Source organism: Lepus europaeus, chromosome 1 (assembly GCF_033115175.1).
Source record: "Lepus europaeus isolate LE1 chromosome 1, mLepTim1.pri, whole genome shotgun sequence".
NCBI classification, from domain to species: domain Eukaryota; kingdom Metazoa; phylum Chordata; class Mammalia; order Lagomorpha; family Leporidae; genus Lepus; species Lepus europaeus.
Genome location: NC_084827.1, coordinates 176,967,122 through 176,973,937, shown reverse-complemented (window position 1 = coordinate 176,973,937; position 6,816 = coordinate 176,967,122).

Below are 6,816 nucleotides of genomic sequence, written 5' to 3'. Positions count from 1 at the left end.
ATGGCGGCTACAACTCTGGCCCCGCTCACGTTTTTTGGGGGGGTGACAAAAGCTGCCAGTTTTAGGCACTGCACACAGCGCTTAACAAAGGAAACACATGTTCCCTTACCCTGCCTCTTCAAGCTAAAGATAGCCTTTTAATAATACCAATACTAATACTAATACAATAATAATACTAACAATAATAGAGACGGGGAAAGTAACTGTCTTTGCAGGAAAACCCAGGGCAAGGGAGCATACCTTTGGAGACAGATGTTTGAAAACGTTTTCATTGACACTTACGCGGGGCCAGCGGTGCTTCTGAGTGATGATGCCCTCACCCTGAGACCAGAAGCTGGCCGCTCAGGGCTCTTGTCTTCGCCCCACGAAGAGTTCAGATGTGAGACAGCGGTGGTCAGTGAGGCAGCCCAGTTCATAGGGAGAAATAAAGAAGACAGGGCAGCTGCGAGGCCAGGCTGGCATCTCGGCAGAGGGCCGAGCGCGCAGCCTGCATCAGCCCAGGGTTGTCAGGGACCGGGGGGTGGGGCCCTGTTTCTTCTCCCCTGCTCCCTCTTCTGGGAAATTGTGTGGATGTGGCAGTCTGAAAATCCTCCCAGGACCGTACCGTGTGGTGTTATCAGACCTAACAGCCCCTTGGCACCTGCAGGGGGCGCCCCTGAGCTGCCCCAGGGAGAGGGCTGGGAGCCGGCTACCAGGGTCTCACAGGAGAGCAGGTGTAATGGCTGCTCTGCCTTCAGGGCTTGCCTCCTCTTTTCTTTGCACAAAAACTCATTTTATTTTTCCTTTTCTAAAAAATTTATTTGAGATGCAGAGCTAGAGACAGAGAGAGGGAGAGACAGAGAGGAACATCTTCCATCCGCTGGTTCACTCTCCCAAATGGCTGCAATGGCCGGAGCTGCACCAACCTGCAGTCAGGAGCCTGGAGCTTCTTCTGGGTCTCCCATGAGGGTGCAGGGACCCAAGGACCTGCTGCATTCCCAGGCCATAGCAGGGAGCTGGATCGGAAGAGGAGCAGCTGGGACTTGAACCGGTGCCCATGTGGGATGCTGGCACTGCAGGTGGAGGCTTTACCCGCTATGCTGTAGCGCTAGCCCCGGTCCTTGGTTTCTGAACACATTTATAAAACACACACATGCAGCAACTTCCCATTTATTTGGAAAAAAAAAAAAGACCTAGCTAATTGACAAAAGGGCATACAAAAAATTACAGCTATGTTTCATTTCATCGGTGGATGGCATTTAGGACAGATGTGATGGCCCGGGAATGCCCAGCTGATGACACCTGATTGTATTCTGCTCCCACAGCTTTGTGACAGCCACTAAACCCAGAATTGAAATAAACAGGCCTTCCCACTGATGTCTTACGGCGTTAGATCAAGATTTTAGCAAATAAGAAAGCATGTTCAATCATTACTATTTCTAGTGAGAGCAGAATGGTTTTTTTGTACCTTCGTAAATGAACAAATAAATTTGCAATACTGCAAAATTGGCTGAAAAGCGTGGTGGATTTCACCTTTCTATAATTCTTCCAAATGTTCTCTCGGAGGCAGGTGAGCAGAGCTATGTTGGAAGGAGTGCTCCAGAACGTGTTCAGGTGGGGGTGAGAAACGGCGGGGGTGCACACCTGTTTCCTAGCTCCCATTTGCACCCTCCTCTACAAAAAAGGAAAAACCCCTAGGTTCTGTTCCCAGCAGCGGGTTGGGGGCGGGGGGGCCTGGCTATGTTCTGCCCCAGGGCTGGACCCATCAAAGCCTGGAGTTCACACCCTAGTCCATGGAGTTCAAACTCCTTCCCACCCCACCTCCCACCCCTCCTTATCCCTGAGGCTCCGCTCCCCAAGTGCTGGCAGCAGGGCCAGGGCAGAGCCTCTTCCGGTCTCCCACGTGGGTGCAGGGGCCCAGGCACTTGGTCCATCCTCCGCTGCTTTCCCAGGCCACAGCAGAGAGCTGGATCCGAAGTGGGCAGCTGGGACTCGAACCGGTGTGCATATGGGATGCCATCATGGCATTGTTTACTTTTTTATTGCTGTCTCTGGCAGGAGAACGGAGGCGTCCAGAGGGCCAGGGGCCAGGGGCTGCCCTGGGCTGCACCCCATGGGGCTGAGTCTCCTTCCTCCATGAGCCCTGCGGGGCTCCTCCGAGGGGAAGCGGGGAGCGATGCCGGCCAGGACGGAGTCGCGGTTCCAGAGGTTCCGGCCCCTGCAGCCTCCCAGGCCAGTAGGGTTGGTTGCCAGGGGTGGGGATGGGGGTGGCGCTCATTTGAACTTCCCCTGTGTGCGCCAGGGACGGGCGTGGTACCCCGCGGGGCGCCTGTCGGGACCGGGACTTTGAGATGAGGGAGTCGGAACCACGACCCGGGGAGGCTGGGCACCGTGGGGTGGGAGCCGGGCGTGGGGCCGCGTGGGTCAGGGCGTCCCCGCCGGCCATGGCAGGGAGGGGCGCGCGGCGCTGGTGCGGCCGCCAGGGGGCGGTTGGGAGCAGTCGGTATAGGGCTCTAGGACCCTGCGCTATGTAGTGCTGCAACAGGTGCGCCTGCGGCCCGCGGGCCAGCACCTCCACGTCCTCGGATGACACGGGCCGGTTCGCGGGGTCCCTGCAGGAGCGCGGCGGTCACGGGGTGACCTCCTCTTCCTGTGGTCACCCCCCATCCCCAGCCAGACCGCCAGGGGCACTCACTGCTCTGGCCTCTCAGTGCATAGCCTGGGCCGTTGCCATACAGGATGGAAATGTAGTTCTTACCGTCCTGGGCCTTGTCCTGGGCCAGCCCTGCAGGGGGAGGGGTGGACACTTGCGGTCGCGCTGACCACAGTGTCAGGCCGGGTCCTGGGTGCCACGCACCTGCACCTGTTGCCTCTGCCCCGGCCGAACCCTCACGAGGACCCTGAGAAGCAGGTGCTCATACAACTCCCGTTAGACTGGTGGGGGAGCAGGGCCGGGGACCGTCCACCCCCGTGAGTGCAGCAGCCCCCGACAGGTGGAGGCTGACCCTTGACCCTGAGCCTCCCACCCTTTCCTGCTCTGGGGTGGGGCTGCCCCTCACCCTCTGCGAGGAGGAAGAAGCCGAGGGGGTTGCGGCTCAGCAGGTGCACAGCGGCCTCCGTCATCTCCATCAGGGAGGGGTGCTGTGGGCTGGGAACTCCCCTGGCAGGGTCGCCCAGCCTTGCGGCCACTCCCTGAGATGGGCTTCTGGTCTGTCTGTTGTCGGGGAGGAGGTGCCTGGACCTCTGGGGCGCCTGCAGCTTGGTCACCCACTGGCCACTTGTGTCCTGGTAGACACCAGGCTCTGTGCTGCCCAGGCTCGGTCCCAGCTCCCAGCAGGGAGCCCACCGCAGGCACGGGAGCAGCAGGACAGGCAGAGCCGGGTCCACCCCGTCACCAGCTGCTGCTGACCGTGGGGAGGATGACGCTGCCCACCCCTGCCCTCCGGATCCACAGCCCCCTCCCTGTGGCCCCTGTGCTCAGGGAGGGCCGGCAGGTGCTGGGACCAATGCTGGTGACCAGGTGACAGTGGCGGCACACGAGGGATCTCGGGGAACAGAGTCCTGCTTTCCTGCAGAGAGGGCGCATGACCCCGTCCTTCTTGTGGGGAGAGTGGGGTCACAGCGCCTGCTCCTTGTGACCCACTCGCCACCCATGGCACGTGGGGGCTCGGGCACTGCTGACCTGACGTCCACACACATCCTGCTCCCACTGCTCACCCAGTCCTTGCCCGCCTGCCCCCAGAGCCCCGGGGCTCAAGGCTCAGCAGCTCCTGGCCCTAGAGGTCTGTGAGATGCGGCACTTAGCCCAGCGCTCCTGGAGCTCAGTGGCCCATTGGGCACAGACGGGAGGGGGACCCAGCGTGTTCTCAGGGTGCAGGCGAGGGCGCTGGTGGCAGGGACAGAGGCAGAGCCCTCGCTGTTCTCTGTCAGCACAGTGTGTGTGCGTCTGTCCCCATTCCTGTTGCCACCATGGGATGCTGGGAACCAGGCTCCCCACTGCCTGGGGCCCATGCTGCTGACCACACAGACAGCCTGGGTAGAGCAGCTCCAGCCCTGGGGGTCCCAGAACCAAGACAGCATGGATGTGGGGGTGTCGTGGTCCTTAGAGGGGTGTTTGGTGGAGCTGGTACATCTGAGAACCCCAAAGCTTCAGGGCACACATGGGGTGCAGCCTGGGGTCCCCGGGCTTCGCCCTGGGCCACGTCACTCACTCTCACACCAGGAGTCCTGACCTGCCCCAGGGCCACCACCAGCTGGGCATCTGGGCTTAGAGAGGCTGCCAGCTGGCAGGAAGGCCCTGTGAGAGCAGGGTGAGCAGAGGGAGCCCATTGCAGCTGCCCTGGAGACTGAGGTCTGGGAGGGGTGCGGAGTCCTCAGAGGCTCCTGGGCTGGTGCAGCTGCCCCCACCCCCAGTGCCCCCAGCCGGAGGAGGCCTGGCCCCTAGGGGAGGCCAGCCTCCCTGGGGGTCTCAGAGGCAAGTGTGGAATTGTTTGAAGGGGCCGGTTTCATTCGGTTGCAGTCTTTCCTCTCCTTGCTGGCTCCTCCCTGGAGCCCACTCATCATGGCCACTCCCCAGTGCCCCTGGTTCTTCGGCCACTCTGTCAGTCCTTGCTGTCAGCTATCCAATCTGCTGGCCTGAGCCTGTCCCTTACAGCTTCTCCACCCAGGAGATAAACAGGGCGATGACTGTGGGGCAAGGCGTCCAAACAATGTGGCATAACCCGCCCGGGCGCTGTGACAGATGCCACGATGAAGAGTCGGAAAACTGACTTGCTGAAGGAGTTGGTAAAAGGAGCTGGTGGCGGGGTGCAGTGGCTTAAGCCGTCACTTGCGATGCCAGCACCCCTGCTGGAGCACTGCTTGGAGTCCTGGCTGCTCTGCTTTCTATCCAGCGCCCTGCTAATGCGCCTGGGAAAGGTGCGCAAGGCGGCCCAGGCACTTGGGCACCTGCACCCATGTGGGAGATCAGGGTGTGGTTCCCGACTCCTGGCTTCAGTTTGGCTCAGACCTGGCTGTTGTGGACATTTGGGGTGTGAACCATTGGATGGAAGATCGATCTCTCTCTCTCTCTGTCTCCCTCTGTGTCACTCTCGCTCCTCTTTCTTGTTCACTCTCTGTCATTCTGCCTTTTTTTTTTTTTAAAGATTTATTTTATTTATTTGAAAGACAGAGTTACAGAGAGAGGAAGAGACAGAGAGAGAGAGAGCAAGCTCTTCCATCCGCTGGTTCACTCCCCAGATAGCTGCAAGGGCTAGAGCTATGCTGATCCGAAGGTAGGAGCCAGGAGCTTCTTCTGGGTCTCCCATGTAGGTGCAGGGGCCCAAAGACTTGGGCCATCTTCTACTGCTCTCCCAGGTCATAGCAGAGAGCTGGATGGGAAGTGGAGCAGGTGGGACTTGAACCAGCGCCCATATGGGATGCCGGCACTGCAGGCACTGGCTATACCACAGTGCTGGCCCCACATGGGGTGTGTTTCTTTAGCCACCTGAACTCCCTGGCCCCAATCCTAAGTCAGAGCAATAGTGGGGGCTCTGTGTGCGCCATTCACCCCTGGGCTCTGCCCGGAACCCGTCACGAATGTTACAAACACTGGCTGGGTTAGAGAGTGGTCTGTCTCTCTGTGCTCATTTATGTATTTCAGAGAGAAAGAGAAGGAGAGGGAGAGGGAGAAGGAGAGGGAGAGGGAGAGGGAGAGAGCGAGCGAGGATGCGCTAGGCTGAAGCTGAGAGCCACAGTGCAGTACAGTCCAGGTCTCCCAGGTGGGCGGCAGGAACCCAGCGCTCACTGCTGCCTGCAAGCTCTGCATTAGCAGGAAGGTGGATCGGGAGCCGGAGCCGGGGACGGAACCCAGGCCCTGCGTGTGGGACAGGAGCGCCCTAACTGCTAGGCCAAATGCTCACTCCCAAAGGAGCCTGTTTTTAGTTATTCCAACAAGTCTTTTTTGTTTGTTTGTTTTTGAACAGGCAGAGTTAGACAGTGAGAGAGAGAGACAGAGAGACAGGTCTTCCTTCCGTTGGTTCACCCCGCAAATGGCCGCTACGGCCGGCGCTGTGCCGATCCGAAGCCAGGAGCCAGGTGCTTCTCCTGGTCTCCCATGCGGGTGCAGAGCCCAAGCACTTGGGCCATCCTCCACTGCACTCCTGGGCCATAGCAGAGAGCTGGCCTGGAAGAGGGCAACCAGGACAGAATCCGGCACCCCGATCAGGACTAGAACCTGGGGTGCCGGCGCCACAGGTGGAGGATTAGCCTAGTGAGCCAAGGCGCCGCCCCCCCCCCCCCCTTTTTAAGAAGAAATTTATACCTGTAAAGTGAATCCCTATTGGGAGCTTCTCTCTCTCCGCTCCCTAATTTCCTAGAAACTTCTACAAAGGGGAAGGCAGAGACTTGGACTGGCACAGCCAGCCTCACCTAAGGCTGATTTGTCTTGACTCCCACCTTTGACCTCTCTGGGTCCAGGCAGAGATTGGTTTTTATGCCTGAAAACCAAGTCCGTGTCTTGGAGATGTAAAATTCCTCCTTTGCGGTCTGTGGAAATGTGGTGATTTCTTAACTGTCATTGAGGAATACAGACTGTCAGCAGAAAATAAACAAACAAACAAAGGAACTGCTGGAAGGGAAACCTGAAAAGCCCCCTCCGTAAAAGGCTGTAAAACGGCTTTCCCCACCTGAGCAGGTGACATACTGGTCCCGTTTGCTAGCGACCTGGCTGGCTTGCGAGTCTCCAGTGACCAAACCTGGCACGTGGCCCAAGTTTTGAAGCAAAGGCTGATGCTGGGCTTCGATTGCGTAAGTCTGGCTTTTTGGTTACTGGAGTGAAATAGCCGAGGCAGGCTGACT